At 33.2% G+C, this 19606-nt stretch overlaps 1 protein-coding gene across 1 annotated transcript in view; it reads left to right on the forward strand.

Annotated features, from left to right (window-relative positions):
• Positions 1–19606, forward strand: part of LOC122268729 (leucine-rich repeat-containing protein let-4-like) — a 212284-nt gene that overhangs the window by 105081 nt on the left and 87597 nt on the right. The window lies entirely within an intron of this gene.

Here is a 19606-nt window from a genome sequence, read left to right on the forward strand (position 1 = left end):
GAAATATGGGGAGCAAATGTAAAAAAATAATATAGTACGTTTAAATAATTAAATATAGCAATGAAAATATAATAATTTTCGTAATTTTATATTAAAAATGAAAAGAAAATTATATTTCCGAAGTAATATTACAAAATAACGCAAAAACATGAAAAAAAAAACATAATTTTTGTTTTTTGGTATATTTAGTCCACTTTTGCAATATGGACAAAATGGGGCAGATTTTTTCGTAAGGAGAAACAGCGAAGAAAACAACAAAAAAAAGTTTAGCTAATTACCTCGTGGAACTTTTTGGGGATAAGTTTCGAAAGTGATTCAAACATTGTAAAATGCCAAATGATAAGATATAAGCTTTAAGTTTGTCAAGAGTATTAACTAATCCAACATATTGAAAAAATGTACTATAATTTGAAAATAATTACTCTGATAAAAATGCAACAGAAAGGTGAAATTCTTATATAATATTTCTGAAATATAAATTCAAAAGTTACATTTGAAAAAAAAAATTTAATATATTTTTCACTACATTGTACTCTTGTCGGACCAAAAAGTAAATTATAATGTTTGGAATAATTATGAATACTTAATTTGGGCGATAGTAAAGCTGGCTTAAACATATTTGAGTTGAAATTTAATTTTTGACCAAAGATCATGATCTTCTCACCCACTTGTGCATTGGTTAAATTACTCAATTTATAACATAAATTTAACGATTTGATAAATTAGACGATATATTATATAAATATAGAATATTTATTATATCGAGCATTATATTAGTATATTATAATAATTAGATTCAATTATTAGACGCATTGTAGTGTTTTTAATAATGACATGTTTTGCACGAGTTTATAGGCAATAGTTTTATATTTATACATACATGTGATGGGTTTGTATTCAGGACATGTTTTATATACTTCCTATTTGTATTCATTTTTAACGTATTGCATTACAATGTTAACCAATTGATACACGAACGTAAACAAGTGCAAACCGGTTTCATCCGAGTAAAAAATACAATAAAGCTGTATAGTATCACCTGATAATTATTATTTTACATAGAATCTTGGATTGCGTCCAGTAATATGTCCAGGGTCAGCATACAACCCTATAACGAAAAGTATGTCCTTTAACATGAATCGATCGATGTCGATATAAAGAGAGATTTTTCTTTAACTGACCATGGCAAGTAATGGAATGGGAGATAAGAGATAGACAGTCATTATTGCCGAGAGCGAACAATCAAGACACAATTGCAGAAAGACCTTATTCTTGGAGATGCAACTACCACCACTAAAGCGTGGAGTTGTGATAAAAATCAATAATCGAGTTAGGAGGAATATATTATTGTGTTGTCGCACGCAACGGCGAACGAATGATAAACCTCTAAATCGGGAGAATGCTGCTGCTTCAGATGCGATAACAGGACTATTCGGGATAGACTGTCAAATTAATAATTGATATTTCGAGGGGGGGTTGTCGTTGTTCCGCCGTCGTTTTAGGAATGAGAGATGGTTTCATTTGAACAGCTGCAGCGACATTGAATGAGGCCTTTCATATTTGATTTGCTGTGCGCGTCCGCAAACATCGGACGACGGGAGAGGAGATATCATAAATCTCAACAGTTTCCAATTCGGTCGGTATTTTTGTTACAAAATTTTAATGTTTGTTTTGCTGTGTTTGTGTCCAGTTGTTTGAAGCTCAAATCAAGCACCATTGATCATTGTTCGAATGCAGGAAAGGTAATACGAGGCTACTGCAAATAAATGACCGGATTTTAAATCTCTTACAACGACAATTCACAATAGCAGAGTTGCGATGGTTCAGGGGATAGAGCGTTCGGCTCCCAATGAAGTGAACCGGGTTCGAATCCCAGCCATGGCTGGTCGATACGAATTCCGCATCCGGTTTGCACCGACCACAGTGCTGACGTGATATATCCTCAGTGGTAGACAGAGCGTGGGTTAAGATCCACTTGTGTTCAGGCTAACCATGGGAGGTTCTCGTGGTCTTCCACTCCATGTAACGCAAATGAGGGTTAGATTCCTCAAGAAGTCCTCCAAGGCAAATTTCTCAAGTCAAGAAGACAAATTTCTTTAATACATGATCAAGAAGTTCCCTTGTCTTCTGGATTGGGTTCAAAATGACAAGCTACGGAGTTGAACATTAGTAGTCGTAATCCCAAAAGTTGGGTCAGCTGTTCAACGATGGTTATAAAATTATAATACCAGATGTCGCTGTAGCGAGCCTGCCATCATATAGGCAAATACAAACATTAAATGTTAAAATAGCAAGAAGACTAAAAAAAAAAAAAAAACATTTTTAGCTAAATTATTTTGAGCTCATTTTGGATTTAAAATGCGTATTTATAGAGTAGACTGATTTGGTCTACAAATTGTAGACTAAATGACATGGAAGGAATTACATGTTTGTAAATTACATGTTTCCGAATTGTAACAAGTTTTTACTGAATGAAAGTTAATGCAATAACTTTTGAAGTCATTGATAACAATGAATGTTCATTTTAATTGTAAATTGCCGAGAAGGAAAATAAGGGGGGTGGGTTAGATATGGGGTCCATAAAAGGTTGCGAACAATAAAAAGTAAACAGAATTTTTTTTCTCATCTTTTTTATAACCTTCGTTGAACAGTCGTTTTGAGTTGACGACAACCAATTTTCAACTCCGTAGCCTCGTAATTTTGAACCTAATCCGGTAAAACTAGGGAACTCCTGGATGAAGTATTGGGAGAAATTAGCCTTCGTGGTGGACTTTTTGATGGAACTAACCCACATTTGGAAGACCACGAGAACCTCCCACGGGTTACCTGACGCAAGGGGATTCTAACTCATGATCCGTCTACTACTGAAGACATTTCACTTCGCCACTGGGGTCGTTGCGAGGCGGGTGCGGAATTCGTATCGCCCAGCCATGGCTGGGATTCGAATCCCGTTCAACTCATTGGGAGGCGAGTGCTCTATCCCCTGAGCCACCAAGGCTCGGAACAGAATCTTCTGAAATGCACAACAGATTTTCTAAAAACAGCTTTTTTTTGTCAGAAGAAAAGCAATTTAGTTTATGGTCGTCTTCAGTGATTTATGAAGTTAAAAATTGTAGGAAGGAAATGATTTTAATTCTTGGTTTTATATTTCGATACGAGAAACGAATTAAAATGTCTTTAACATGATCTTTTTTTATATAACATTACTCATTTAAACAGTAGAAAAAGGTATTTTCTTGAAAATAAATATTAGAAAAAATGGAAGACTAGTGATTATTAAACTCGTTATAAGCCATACAATTTTCTGTCGTATTTTAGGGACTTCCCGTAATGTGCCGTACTCGTTAAAACATGCTCTTACAGCATTTAGATTTTCGAATTCATTACGTATATAGCAAATAAATGAGACACAAAAGAAAAATATACTAAGTATTTGTTTTCGAGCTAAGTATTTGTTTGAAAAATATTTGTTTTCGAGCTGCAAATGGTGGATCTTCTTTTTTCTTTTAAACACATGTAATCAGACTGATTATAAAGAGACGGTTCCCAGTAGAACACCGACACCAAGCATCGCTGGCTGTGGTCAGTAAGCGGGTGGGTGACTACTTTGATCAGCTTACGTAGGGACAGAGGGTGCGCGGTATCAGTCTTCGTTAAACTGTTCCACCGTAAGGTGCTCGACTTCGCGCGCAGGTATTAGGGATCGTTGAACATCCGACTCAATTTTGGGTTCACAACTACTCAAGTTCAACTCCGTAGCCTTGTCATTTTGAACCCAATCCAGAAGACAAGGAAACTCCTGAATCAAGTATTGGGAGAAATTTGCCTTCGCGGAGCACTTTTTGTTAGAACTCACCCGCATTTACGTTAAATGGAGAGGAAAACGACGAGAATCTCCCACGGTTAGCTTGACGGTGAAGGGAACTCCAACCCATGATCCGTCTACCGCTGAGAATATTTTAAGTCAACACTGTGGTCAGTGAGTTCGTATGAACCAGCCATCTCTGGGATTCGAACCCGGTTCACCTCATTGGAAGGTGAACGCTATATCCCCTGAGCATTGCCGCTCTGGACGGAACAATTGTGTTCTCAATAAGCAGTTTTGATGAATTCGTCTATCTTGGAAAGATGAGCCATGATGCTCAGGGGATAGAGCGTTTGCCTTCCAATGAGGTGAACCGGGTTCGAATACCAACCATGGCTGGTCAGTGTGAATCAGCATCCGGCTTGCACCAGTCACAGTGCTGACGTGAAATATCCTCAGTGGTAAACGCATCACGTGTTAGAGTCTCCTTGCCATCATGCTAGCCGTGGGAGGTACACGTTGTTTGCCTCTCCATGTAACGCAAATGTGGTTGAGTTACATCAAAAAGTCTTCCCAGAAGGCAAATTTTTCTCTCTATACTTGAGACAGGAGTTCCCTTGTCTTCTGGAATTGGTTTCAAAATTAAAAAGTTACGGAGTCGAACAGTACTAGTCGTGAGACAAAAAAACTGGTTCGTGTGTTCAACGACGGTTATTTATATCGGGGAAGGATGAACGTTATAGAACATAATTTAAAACAATGCCACAATGCATGTTAAACTTGTTTGAAAACTACATAAAAGGAACTCTTTCCTTGAAATATATATGAATGACAGAAATTTTCAGTTTCGCTAATGCTCTTAATTTGTTGGCAATAAATGGAGATCCAGTTGGAATTCAATCACCAAAATTGCGCAATTAAGTACGATTTCAGTCTCCAATTTATTTAATAAGTAAACCAAAACAGTTGGAATTTGCACAATTTATCCCTTTTAAGGAATCTTAAATATTTGAACAGACACATTGAATCTTCGTTTCTAATAAGTTGGTAAAAGCTTCCAGTCTATTTTAACGACGCCTCTTCCTCACTTTTTGAAATACAAGCTTTTCATCTGGATTCTCTGGTGGCCTAATGAAGGTGTTTGGCGAGATTTCGAACGAATTCTGACCGCTATCGATTCGGCAATATCCTTTTGAGAGGATTCTTTCAATTAATAAATTACTGTCACTTCATTCTCTAGGCAATGATGGGCTGTAACACTGAAAGTCGAGAATAAAGGCACATACTCCTTTTATATATTTTATTTTATAACCGTCGCTACAGCAAACAGATAAATGGGTCTACATCTAAAATTTTTCTAATATTGTCTAATATTGTCTAACTATTGTCTAATATTGTCTAACTATTGTATAATATTGTCTAACTATTGTCTAATATTGTCTATTACTTTACACCAAATAAGTTCTAAATTAGGAGTCCAATTAACTTGCGTTTGATTTGATTGAACGATTCAGTGTTAAAAGTATATATAATACAGGAAACAATACTTCATTTGTATAGATATTTTATTTTATAATTTTATGTTTTATAACCGTCGTTACAGCAAACAGATAAATGGGTCTACATCTAAAAATTTTCTAATATTGTCTAACTATTGTCTAATATTGTCTAACTATTGTAAAATATTGTCTACTACTTTACACATATTGTCTATTACTTTACACCAAATAAGTTCTAAATTAGGAATCCAATTATTTTGCGTTTGATTTGAAACGATTCAGTGTTAAAAGTATTTATAATACAGGAAACAATACTTCACTTGGATGGATAAATATTTTATTTTATAATTTTATGTTTTATAACCATCGTTGAACAGCCGACACAATTGTTGGGTTTACGACTACTAATGTTCAATTACGTAGCCTTGTAATTTTGAACCCAATCCAGAAAACAAGGGAACTCCTAGATCAAGTATTAAGAAAAATTTGCCTTCGTGGTGGACTTTTTTATGAAACTAACCTGCACGAGAACCTCCCACTGCTATCTTGACGGCAAGGGGATTCTAACCCATGATCCGTCTACTACTAAAGATATTTCACGTCAGCACTGTGGTCGGTGCAAGCCGGATACGGAATTCGTAACGACCAACCATCGCTGGGATTCGAAGCCGGTTCGCACCATTGGAAGACGAGCGCTGTATCCTCGGAGTCATCGTGACTCAGCGCCATGCATTTTATTTTATAACAGTTCTTGGACAGCCGACCCAATTTTGGGTTTACGACTACTAATGTTCAACTCCGTAGCCTCGTAATTTTGAACACTATCCAGAAGACAAAGAAACTCCTGGATCGGTACTCTCAGAGGTATGATTTGTTATGGGAACACGAAGGATTTTGTGACTCGACAGATTTAACGTCCATCAGTCACCATTTACTACATGGGTAGTCTTCGGTCGACGGGGATCGACCCCACGCCCTTTTAGGCTAGAGCCCAGTGCCCTATCAACCAGGCTAAGTGCGATGCATTTATCCATTTATATAATTTTTATTTTCAACATTAAAGGAGGTAAAACAATGCAGTTTATTCAAATAAGCGTATATTTTTAATATAATCCCCAATCTTTCTAACTAACCATTTACCCATCCCTCTTTACTTTTTGTTCCAGAACCATTTCCTCATTTAGATTCTTCTTTTTTTCGATTCAAAGGTTCAATTTATCTTGAAGAAATCTCGCGGGTGCTCTTTGGTATACAGCTAATTAGAAGAAGACGATATTTTTTTTTCTTCTTCTTCTCTTGTTTTCTTTCTTTTCACTCCCTCTGCTTTGGCTCATTTGTCTTTTTCCCCTTAATCTTGTGCCTCCCTTTTACTGAAATTTGTTCTGTAGGGAAGTTTCTTTTTTGCATCATTTTCTCTCAAAGCACTGATACGCGAAAAAAGAAGAACGTTTTGTCTCTTAGAACACTTTTATTCTCTAATTTCGTCTTTTTTTCTTCTCGTTCAAATGTATAGTTAGTGCAATTAAATAATAATATCGTGCAAAAAAGTGATTTTCATGTAATGATTTCAGTGATAATTTCTGTAATATTCTTCGAAAAATTCAGTTTTAGTGATTTTATGTGTTTAATAATATGCTGGAAAAATAGATACTCATAATACTATTATATTTCACTCGACTATTAAACGCTGTCATAAATTTCGCTATACGTACGTGAACTTGCATGTTTTTGATTGTATTATTTTTAAATCTATACATAACAATAAACGCGGCTGTGTGTGTGTCTGTTTGTCTGTCTGTCTGTAATCACAATATATCGCCCCAGAAGCCTCGCCCAGGCACGAAACTCGGCACATAATTGTGCTTTGACATAATGAAGAAGTATGTTTTTTTCTTTTTCAAAATTTTGGATTAGTTTTTTAGTTATCAGTCATTTTGAAAGAAAATCTATGCTTTTTCGTCTTCAAAGAGCCATATTCAAAATTCGCGATCGCAACGCTCGAGTACGCCGTCTAGCGGGAGCCTGTAAATATCAGACATTAATTTATCACGTTTTCATTTAGTTCCATCAAAGTCATTGACTGAATCAGACGCCATTTTTTAGCAGCAAATAAGAAACAAAATTTCCCTAAGGAAAAGGCCGAAGAACTTGAAAAAAATCTCCAGAATATTAGTAAATCTTTCAGGAACAGAACACGCCAAACATTTGAAGAAAAATTCCTCAATAATTTTTAATTTCTATTATCAACAAACTTGCAACTGATGACTTCCGATTTCGGATACTGTTACNTTCTTCTTTCCACGCTCTATTTTTTTTCCTTAAGCGAAGATGATAATTTTTGTAGCGATATAGAAATACAAATTGATACCATAAAAAATTATATAGAAATAGAAATTGACACCATAAAAAATTAATTCGTTTCCGTGTTCTTTTCATGCATTTAGCATTTTAGTTTTTTTTCTTCTTAAGCGTTGTAGCTATATAATATATAAAATAGGAATTTAAGACAAAATTGCAGAACAGGAACACTTTTAATTGTCCACTAATCTTCAGATTTCCTGCTATGTTTTAAAAAACTTTATTTGTGAAGACCTTTAGCGTGGCGGACAGCTGGCCGCCTTTGGCGGCTAGTATTAAATAAAAGTTGTTATCCCGTTATTACGATTACTGGTTACCCATTGGTAGAGTGCTTTTCTTCATTTTAAACATATAATTGATTGAGGCAATTAAATAATAGTTTTCTGCAAAAGAAAGCTCCAATTTTTGTTCCATTTAGGAGTTATTCTCTAAGTGTTTCAGTTTCAGTAATTTTATGATATTTCAGTGACATTCTGTAAAATGAAACATCAGAAAACGTCAATCAGGTCGTTTTTTTAATTATAAACTTATCATAGATACAATTAAACAATAAGTTATTAAAAACGGTATTTTAAATTTCGATTAAAAATTTTGGTATTTACGTATTAACGCAACCAGGCCAAAATTCATAAATTTGGCGACCCTTTTGCAAAATGACTAAAAAAGAAAAACAGAAAAAACAAATTTTTCTTAGTTCCTGAAACAAAACTTTAATACTGAAAATCACACTTTTCTATGTTACTGGTTATTTTTGGCCTGGCTGCGTTAATACGTAAGTACCAAAATGTTAATTAAAAAGATATTTAAAATTTAGTACATAGTATATAAGTAGATAAAAAAGGATTCATTTTTTTGCTCCGCTCATTATATTTCTGATATTTTTTTGATTTGATGGAACAGAATCTAATATCAAAAAGAAAATAATTTTCAATTTAAATATACGGAACCAAATGTACGGAAAGCAAATTTGCTGGAAATGCTGTTATGTTATGATCTTCCTTAAACTTTATTTTTAGAATTCTTCTCAGAAATAAAGTCAAAAAAGTAATTAAAGGTCGCAAAATAAAGGATAGTTTCTGACAAACTCTATTGAAATAAACTGAAAACATTCCACGAATCTCCCATCCACTGAAAACATCAAAGCCCGTACATTTCCCTTACAAAGTTTTAATGATTCGAATATACAAATGAATAAATATAAAAAGATTGAAAAAATGGCTTTGAGTTAGATTTGAATCAACAATACACAAGTGCAGACGATATTTTAAGTGCCGAAATGAGATACAGAAATGTACTTCCTCTGAATAAACATAGTGCTTTTATTTTATCGGATTTTTTTGTCTCGCAATGAGATCGGATTCGTGACAATGGAAATAATAGTTTAGAATTTAAAATGGACTTGCGAATACAAAAAGGACAGAATTTGAACTGTATCTACAGCCCCACATTATTAGACGCACTATAACACTCCATGTAAAATTGTAATTATCACGTGATGCTACACAGCTTTATTGTTTTTACGTAGCTGAAACAGGTTTGCACTTGTTTACGTTCGTTTATCCATTGGTTTACATTGTAATGCAATACGTTAAAAATAAATACAAATAGGAAGTATATGAAAAATTCTCCTGAATAAAAACCCATTACATGTATGTTTAAATATAAAAGTATTGCCTATAAACTCGTGCAAAACATGTCATTATTGAAACACTACATTGGGTCTAATAATGCTGTCTAATTATTATAATTTGCTAATATAATACCTGATATAATGAATATTCTAAATTTATATAATATATCGTCTGGTGTATCCACTAGTCGGATAATAATTAAGATTTTACATAGAATCCTAGAGTGTGTCGAATAATTTGGCCAAGGACTGTAAAATCGACGTGCTAGATCGTAGTCTTTTCATCACTTACAAAAAAGAAGAGATCAAACACTATTCCGCTCGATAGGACATCTTCATTTTGGATGTCCAAGTTTAGAAGACTTTTGAGCTTGTATTATTTTAAATCCTTCAAAAAGTTAAAAAAAGTATAAAATCTGTTTCACACAGCATTTGATGCCTGAATTGATACAAAATCGAAGAAGCAGAATCACTGGAAATCCGTTGGCGCCGGTCCTCTTGGAATGTTTTTTCAGGTCTTCGGAGAATGGGAGATAGGAAAAAAAAAAGAAAATGGTGGAACAATAAAAAGACAGAGTTCTCCTCTTCAAAATGAAATTTGGATTTTTGAAAAGTCACACTTTTCATTTCTTATAACTTCCTTTTGAATACCTCTGCAATTCTCCATTTCCCCCTCCCCCCCCGGAATATGACACTTTCCCCTCTTTCTAGATAAAAGAATGATTCTTTTTTTACGTTCACATGATAAAGAACTTGAGAGAGAGAAAAAAAATGGAAAATTCCTTTTTCTGATATTGGCAATGTTCCCGAAGATTTGTATTTTTCCTCTTCTTTTTTCTGTGTCTCACTTTATTACTCAATTTCATTTCACCACTAGGTGCTTCTGTCAAGTAGGGGGAAAGAAGAATTCCCTTTTTTCCCCCTAATAATCGATTTGAAGTATTTGCCAGTCCCCATGTAAATACACCCCTTTCTTATTTTTCTAACAAACTTCTAGCAAGTCTCGATATTGATATTTTCACACATTCAGATGTTTGGGAATATGTATTTTCTTACATGTATTCAATAACAGTAAATTACAAGTTGTCTGCTGTAAATGTGAAATAAAAATGGCTATAACAAGCACACAACTATGCAATAAAACAGAAACAGCAGCACTATATTGCTGAAGGAATAAAATGGATCAAAAATTGGACTTTGATTTACATCAATAATTGAAGCAGGTAGTGTAAAAGACAGTGTTTAAATTTTTTTTCCATAGAAAACCTACTGCTTCAAATTCATCATTAATAAGTAATACAGTCGAACTCGTTTATAACGAGCACAAAGGGACCGTAACATGTACTCGTTAAATCCGAGTGCTCGTAATAAACTGGTGCTTAAGGCAGGTGTGCAACCAGAAGAGGGGGGGAGGGCTTGGGAGGTCAAATGATTGGATTTACTTAAAATGTAATTAATACTTACTTACTCTAATTACATTAATTAATTTAATCGCGTTTTTTTTATTTCGCGCACATTTCTTATCATTTTGAAAAAAAGATAAGACAGAAAGACTAGAAAGATGAGAAAAAAGATTGCAAGACAGAAAAATATTGCTCGCTAAAACCGGGTCTTGCTCGTTAAAAGCGACTNATCCACTGTAATTCTGATATTTAGTAATATTATGAGATGGAAGTTGTTATATTCATTTAAGTTTCGATACAAAATGAAAATGTTTTGGAGTCAATATATTTTCCTTTTTTTTTGTTATTTTAGGATATAACATATTTTTCAAACTTTAATGAGCATTGCTTTATATTTTTTGAAACGACTCATTATAATTTTGAAGAGTAAAACATTGTTTTAGTTCAATACTTTTACTTCTATTTAAGTCATGTCATAAGTCATTTTTAGCGCAATTTCGCATTTTAAGGGCATTTTTTTGCACTTTCAAGGGCATTTTTTGCAGTTTGTAAGGGCATTTTTTGCACTTTTTAAGGGCATCAATTGAGATTTTTTAGGTCATCAAAATCCGGGCTCTATTAATAAGTAATATTAAAAAAAAATTAAAGTCAATTTCTTTTTAGGTAAATAAAGAAATTTTATTTTAGTTACTTTTTATTAAATAATTAAAAAAAATTTCTCTAAATTTAATTCTAAATCTGATCTGAAATAAATTAATTAAATTTAATGAATGAATTAATGTTTGAAAAAACTGTATTAACATCAAGTGTCATCTACTTTGAAAACATCTATTTGAACTCGAGAAGATGAATAAAAAGTATTTTATTAAGAATAGAAAATCTGAACAAGATGTAGGTAGAGTGTGAAATAATAATAGGAATAGAAAAAAAAATAGGCGCGTGGTATCAGACAACTTATAAAAGTATAAATTGGGTGACGAGGACTACACGTGCTACCACATATTCTTCGTTATTGAATTAATCTGAGACAGCGAATATATATATATATTTCTCTTACACGGCGACAAAAAAAAAGCCTCATTACAACTCCCCGAATGGCAACTCTAGAAAATCGATCAATGATTGCAGCTAAAAATGTCACATGCCAAATCTAGCTGAGGTGGCTCAACATATAGCGCTTTTAAAAACGGAAACTGAAATAACCAGAGAGCATCAGCTGCGGCAATTTTATACTATTAAGCTAGGCAGAAGTGAGTAGTCTTTGCCGATAGATCTCTATTTTAGTATTTTGTCGAGAGCGCTTTTTTTTCACGAATTTATACATTACGAATTTATTTGACGATTTTTAATTTATATCACGAATTTATTTTGGAAATTCGCTTATTTCAATTTTTAATAGACTTAATTATAGCCACAGTTTTAATCTTTTTAAAGAGATATCAGTTTTAGAAATTTTATCTTAAGATTTTATACTATAGCACATTTCTAATAGTTTTAACGAATTATATGTCATTTATTTGAATTAAAATTTATTTTAATAACTTAGTATTTACAAAAAGGATTACTTTCCTTTTTTAAAAAGTTGTTATATGGATTTGAATGATTGTTTTGATTTCTTAAAATAATTGTGCATTTGCAATGTACCGAAGTTAGTAGCGAGCAAATCGAGCTTAGTTTGCGTAGCAATTTTCGGGGGTTGGCGAGCGTTAGCGAGCAGGGGGCGCAGCCCACTAGTATGAAATAATTAAATATTTAAATGTGCGCAATAAACTATTTGTTTTGTTCAAATGAAGCTATAAGTTAGATATTATCACTGATGTTATATTTAAAATATGTGAAAAACTGAATCGCTTGTAGTAAAATTTAAATCAATGACTCACGCTTAACTGATCAGAAAATTCCATTTCGGTTTTCGCTCATCCCTATTTAATGAATGAATTAATATTGGAAAAAACTGTATTAACATCAAATCTCATCCACTGCAAGTTTAAAAAAATGTATTTGAACTTGAGAGTGGATGAATAAAAAGTTTTTTATTGACGATTTAAAATTTGAACAAGATATAGGGAGAGTGAGAACTAATAGTAAGAATTTAAAAACAGTTTATTTTATTTGAAAAGAAAAAGCTTTTGGAGTAATTACAAATTCTCATTACTTCACTTTTTACTACTCTTTATAGTAGATATTAGTTTCATCATATCCATTTGCATATAATATATATAAAACATGTCACGGTTAGCCCAGATGCTTTAACATTAGAAACGTTTTTCCTTTCATCAATATATTTCAAATAAAGAACGTTTGCGACTTTTTATTCCAACTGAGGTATTGCTGTAGTCAAGAAATATATCAGTCTTTTTTGAGAGGTTATGTTAGAGATTTATGTTGTGCAGAAAAAAAAAAACGAATCACCGAATCTAATAATCCACTTTAATCTAATAGTCGAATCTTTACATGCTAGAACTTAGTCTTAATGGTTTGAAGAACTAACCTTATACATGCTAATTAGTCAGTGCAGACGGTATTCTAAATTACGGAATCAGACACAAGAAAAGACTTTTTTAGAATAAACATACCTTTTTTAAAGCTGATTCGAATTTTGGATTTCCGAAACATAGGGGGTAGCCGTAATCTGGGTAACATGATCTCAATTGTTTGATCCTTAAAGTTTGGATCCTTTAATGTTAATTTTATTTTTTGCATATTTCGACACGCCTCCAGAATTTGCAAGAGTGTATTGAAAATTTTTTACACACATTTATAAAATGCATTTATTCAAAGATAATTCCATTCAAAGTTTAATTTTTTAATAATTATTAATTATTTCATATTATACTAATAGTAGGAAAAAATTTTATTTTTACATTTTAAGGAATGTAATTTTATATGTCAAAATATAAAATGTGAACAAAATAGGTCGAATAGTATTCAAACGATTCGACCTATTATGCGAATAATAAGTCGAATATATATAGTCGAATACTATATAGTATAATATATAGTCGAATAGTTATTCAAACTATTCGACTATGTATTATATTTAAAGTAATCAAAATTTTAATATATGACTTCTTTAAAATTCAAATTCTCAAGAACTGTTTGACCGATTTCATTTAAATTCTTTATTTTGACGCATAAAATTACATTCTTTTTAAAGAAATATAAAAAAATTTGCATACCTTACAGTTTGATAATTTTCAACTTTTATAAAATTAAATAATAAATAATTGGTAAAAAATTATACTTTGCGTGAAACCATCTTTGAATTAACGAGTTTTAAAATTTTCCTTTAAAATTGTTCTATTCACTTCAAAATTTCTCTAGATATGGTGAAATACGTGGGAAAAAAAATAGACATTCAGTGGTCCAAATCTTGGAACTCTGTCCTGACCGTAATGCGACTATTTTAAAGGTCAGAAATCCAAATCCGTCGTAAACACGTTTGTTTATTCAGAACAGGCACGTTTTCGGGTCTTGAGTCGTAATTTTAAATATCGTCAGCACTAAACAATTCGCATATTTAAGGTTAGTTCCTCAAAGCATTAAGACTGAGTCCTAGAACGTGAAGATTTGATCATTAGATCATCATTAGACTTAGATTGAATCCTAATACGTGCTTGCACGATAAAGAACCAAAGCCTAGTGCCATAAGTTATTCAGTGTAGATAGTTTTTTCTTTCGCACTAATTTAGAAGAGTGAACCAAGCTGAGTTTTGTGTACTTGATTAGTTTTAAATAAATAGTAAGATATACTAAGAAATTTCTGATTGGAAATTTTTATTGCCGTACGCCAAAGAACTTGAGTTAAAATGTTATCGTACAAACTAATCGGAAAGTTATCCAAATGTAATTGTTGATAAACTTCTTTAGCGAAATATGGAGAAAAAAGTTCTTTTTATGTAGTGGATAGTTAAAATTTGAAACTTCTATTTTGCTTTGCAACAGAAAAATCCGGGTGATAAGATAAGTACGTACTTTATTTACGTTGCAGTAGAGTTGCACAATGAGCTATTGGCGACGGTCTGGAAACATACCTGATGATGATCCGAAGACATGCAATCGCAATTTTGAGGGTATGGCTCCCCTGCCTTGGTGGTCCGATGACTTGCACTCGAAGTCGAGCACTTTTCGGTAGAACAGTTTAACAAGGACCAATACCGCGCACCCTCCACTGACTGAGCAAAGTGGTCACCCACCCACTTAATGACCGCAGCCAGTGATGCTTGACTTCGCTGTTCTACTGGGAACCGTGTCCTTATGATCAGCCCACTGCGGGACCCGAGCGATAAGAAATTCAAAACTGAGATTTTTATATATTTGGCATTTATAATCAGCGAAAAATTGCCCAATTTTTTTTTTAAATCAGTTATTTGAAATTCTATTTTAGCGTTCATAGCATTATCAGTAGAACGAAAATAGTTGGCAAGCTACCTTGACTTTCTTCTGGCAAGCTTTATCGAGAAACCCAATTTTTTTTTTTTTTTTAAATGCATGGCAGTATATTGTCATCGTATAAGAGATCTTGTGAAGAATTGAAAGGCCGACAAATTTACGATAAATTCCTTTCGGCAATAGAATGACGATAATCCTGCTTAAAATTAAAAAAAAAAACGAATTAAACTTTGATATTCTTCAAGCATAAAGCTCTGGTAGAGATTTGAATGCTCTAGTTTGTGGTCGAAACTTTATTTGTAAGATTCCAGGCAGAATTGCGAGTTCATAAGAAACTTATTATAAATTTGAAAATTTTAAGTTCGTACAAAATATGTAAATACTTGAACGATTTGTTTTTCTCATCTAATACATTAATTTCTCTTGTGTTGAATTGTGTGTTCAGTCTCTGCGTAATCTTAAACATAACAAAGCTTGAAATTTAAAAAGAATATTTATCTTAAAAATTAAAATATAGTTGATTGCTGCTGTTGTCGTCGGTCATTAAAGCAGAGAGGCCCGCGATTGTTCTTCTCCGGTTGCGCCATCTATGGCCAAGAATTTGACTTCTGCCACACCCATACGCCACACACGTTTAATAGGGTGGACCCATTCACACATCCACAGATCGTAATTTTGACCTGAACCAGAGAACGATCTATTTCAGTACCCACAGAGGTATAATTTGTTATGGAAACATGGAGAGCCGACAAATTTAACGTGCACCAGTCACCATTTACTACACGGGGATACTTCGGCTGGTGGGTATTGAACTCACGACCTCTTGGACATGAGCCCAACGCCATACCAACCAGGTTATGACGACCTCATATAAAATATTATTACAATAAAAGAAATAAACATAAAGTTGTTTATTTTTCAAGTCTAAAGAATCTAATCTATAAAATCAACTAAATAGTTGATAGAATTAGAAACTTTTGAACATACAGAAACTAGATAAATTGCAAAAAAAAAAAAAAAAAAAAAAAACTCTATAATTCCGGACTTTAATGAATTACCCTACTTTAGTACGAGGGGAGTCTTCGGCCGGCTGGATTCGAACTTATATTCTCAGGAACGTGAGTCCTGCTCCCTGCTAACCAGGCTATAACGGCCCGATATAGTTGATTTTACTGTTATATATCAAACAGCATAGTTACTTAAACATTGAAAATGAGTTCCTTGAAAAATGGGTCGAGCCCACCATCACCGACTATCTACCCGGAATTACCTTTTCCTCCTTTGTCTGACTGGTTTTCACAAAAAAATTTTCGAAACGTTGCCACTTTAGGTAATATAACTTTTAAAAAAACAGTTGATTTACCTGGTAATTTGCATAATCTGCATATTTTGATTTTCATTCTTTTTTATATTTTTGTATAATAGTTCCTTCAACAAAAGTTTAGTACGATTATTTTACGCTTTTGAAATTTCAGTTTTTTTTGTTGTTGTTTCGACCATTATTCTTTATCGTTTTTTCAGAACTAATGTTTTTTTAGCAGTTTGGCGAAACAATAGAAACGAAGAAAGAAAAGAAAGTAACAAAAGGGAATGGTAGTGTTCGTAAATGCGATATAACATTTTTCGTTCTTAGCGTGATGAAAAAGCGAATAATTTACAGATAGAGAGTTTTTTTTCTCCACAGTTTAAAATCGTACTTAGGAGTTTTTCATGGAAATGAACTCTTTTCATTTTTTAAACATCGTTTTCAAAAATATACATTGTTTCTTTTTCTGTCAAATCGTGTGACGCTAGGGAAAATAAAAGCACGTAAAGAAGCACTATTTCAAAACTCGTGACTCATTTATCTTATAATCAATACTTTTTTTTTTAATTTTCGACATGTTTTGACATGAAAGGGAGAATTAAATTTTCATCCGTACAGATGTTATTCATTTTTTTAAAACATTTTTAAAATATTTGACAAAAAATGCAAAAGTATGCTTTGATAAATTTGTGGTCATAATCAAAGAGTTTCAATGAACAGCGTTATCGTGATAGCATGGGAGGACTACGTCACCTAATTAGTATTTCTAAAGTTATGTGAAATCTCGTGGTCTCGCAGTGGACTGATCGTAAAGACATGGTTCCCCTTAGAACATCGAAGTCAAGCATCACTGGCTGTTGTCAAGAAGCGGGTGGGTGACCACTTTGATCAGCCTGCATAGGGACATAGGGTGCTTGGTATCGGTCCTCGTCAAGCAGTTATTCCGTAAAGTCCTCGACTACGCGCGCAGATCGTTGGGCAACCAAAGCGGCGTGCCATCCCCTCTGCAGAGGATCAAAATTGTGATGGCATGTCTTCGGATCATCCTCAGGGATGTTTCCCAGACCGTCGCCAATAGCCCATAGTCAAAATACCTACCTATCTGCCTGAAATCTCGCGCTTATTTTTTTTACAGTAATTCCCTTAATGTAGATTTCTTTAAAAGTAAATAATTCGAAAACGGTAGTTTAAATGAAAAATATATTAGCCATATATTGAAAGGCCACATTAATGGACCAGAGGTACTAATTAGTTTAAGATAAATATTAAAAATCGCTATGCAATCACTGACGGAAACGATGTTTAATTAATTTAAGTAATCGATGCATACTGAAATTAAAAAAAAAATAAGCGATGTGTTAAAGAGCAAAATTGTTAGCAGTAAAGGTAGGTTTTTCGTTTAGAAGAACAGTAAAAAAGTGCCACAATATTGACGCGAATGCTTAATTAATACTGGTATTAGGTATAAATTGAAATAAGAAAAATAAGCTATGTTCTAAAAAGCAAAGTTAATGGAGAAAAAGCACTTCGTTTAAAGGAACCGTGATAAAGTGCCACAATATTATTGACACCAATGCTTAATTGATATTGGTATTATGCATAAATTAAACTGAAGTAAATAAGCTATGTCGTAAAAAGCAAGCTTAAGGGAGAAAAGGTACATATTCGTTGAGAGGAACCGTAGAGAATCAATATACACAGATGACGCTTCCCGGCAGCAGTGGACTCATCTAACTCAAACACTATCAAACCAAAGCACTATACCCTGTATCGTTCCATCACTCATTGGTTTTAAAATCAGTTAATATATCTGTTATAAAATAGGTCTTTGCTTGATAGTGGTGAATAATACAATTGCAATGACAATGTATGTATTATTCAATGCATGCATAGTGCAAGCATTATTCTAGACTATATTTCCAGGATAAGTTACACCTACATTTTAACATTTACTTCAAAAGTTTCCGTATTTTATCATATATTTCGTACTACGACTACTTTTCTAAGTTCTTGATAGAAACATATTTGTAAGTTTTCCCCCCGAAATCGTTCTAACTGGAACTACATTCCTCTCTGTAGGGGGGAGGGGAGAATAATGCAATGACAATGTTTGCATTATTGAATGCATGTATACGAATGTATAATGCAAGTGCTATTCTAGACTGCATTTCTATTATAATTTGCTGTACAAGTTACACAAACATTTTAACGTTAACATTATTGGCGTAAAAACAATAAAGTTGTATAGTATTCACTTTATAATTGAGATTTTACATGTAATCTTATAGTGTATCTAATAATTCGGCTAGCGATTGTACATTTGTAGGATTATTTGTTGTATTACACCAACATTTTAACATTTATTTCAAAAGTTTCCTGAATTTATCATATATTCGGAATCACGCTTTATTGTTCCGACGAATATCAGATATTCTGGAATATTTTTATAGTTTCCTTCGTAATACCCTTTCTTGATAGAATCACATTTGTAAGTTTCTTCCTCCGAAATCTTTCTAACTGCAACTGCATTCCGTTCAGTAGGGGGTAGAGGGGGGTGGGAGGTACAATGCATCTTTCTAATATTTCAGAGCTTGTGACACGTATTTGAGTTTTCGATCGAATCACCTTTAAAAAAAAAAATTTAAGCCAATTTTTGACTTTGGGGGAAAAGGCGATGAAAAAAAGAAATATCTAAGGAACACAAAAGCGGGAGATTCACGGCCACTCACCCAAAATGAAAGTCTGAGAATGTGGCTTTTTTTTTCTTCCTCTCCCAACTCCTCTTACCGATTTCAATCTCAGCCACACACAAAAAAAGAAAGAAGGAAAAAAAAATCCGCCTAAAAATATTTGACAATTTCTGCCACCTAGAGATTCCTCGTATCATCTTTACTGTTACAAGGAATCTGGCAGAGTGTTAAAATTTCAGCACCGTGTCAGGGTTTTTCAAAACATGTATTACAAAAATAATTCTATGGGGTTCGATTCTGAGGGTGTGTGTTGTGGTGAGGTTTATTATTTTTTAAACTATTTCTAAAAAACAGGATGGCAACAACTTTAAAAAAATATATGGTGACAAGTGTTTTAAGAGGTTATCGTAACAGGTTTTGATTTCGCGTCGAAACTTTAGGAATTCAGTTGGTCAGTTCTAACAGAAATATTTAATTTACAGACAATTTTGATGGATACTAATTAATAAAAAAAATTTGTTTC

This window comes from Parasteatoda tepidariorum, chromosome 10, assembly GCF_043381705.1.
Source record: "Parasteatoda tepidariorum isolate YZ-2023 chromosome 10, CAS_Ptep_4.0, whole genome shotgun sequence".
In the NCBI taxonomy this organism is placed as follows: domain Eukaryota; kingdom Metazoa; phylum Arthropoda; class Arachnida; order Araneae; family Theridiidae; genus Parasteatoda; species Parasteatoda tepidariorum.